The sequence below is a fragment of the Geotrypetes seraphini genome, chromosome 9, assembly GCF_902459505.1.
Source record: "Geotrypetes seraphini chromosome 9, aGeoSer1.1, whole genome shotgun sequence".
NCBI classification, from domain to species: domain Eukaryota; kingdom Metazoa; phylum Chordata; class Amphibia; order Gymnophiona; family Dermophiidae; genus Geotrypetes; species Geotrypetes seraphini.
Window position 1 is genome coordinate 178150615 of NC_047092.1, and position 266 is coordinate 178150880.

A 266-nucleotide genomic window follows, 5' to 3' on the forward strand; every position below is an offset into this window, starting at 1 on the left:
AGTCATGTGATTTCTGAGCACACAGGGAGCAAAGCTGAATGAAAGTAGAAGTCAGTGAAAAGCAGAAGTAAAAAAATCGGTTGGGTAACAAGTCCACGGACAGCCTCTGCTTGCATTACAATGTTATGCAGGGTGCAAGCAGATGTTTGTGGCTCCTTATTTTATTTTTTATTTATCATTTTATAAATAATTATCAAGTATAAACTTGTACAGAAAGCAAAAATTTAAGTTTAAGGAAACATAGCCGTGATCATCATATTAAAGTC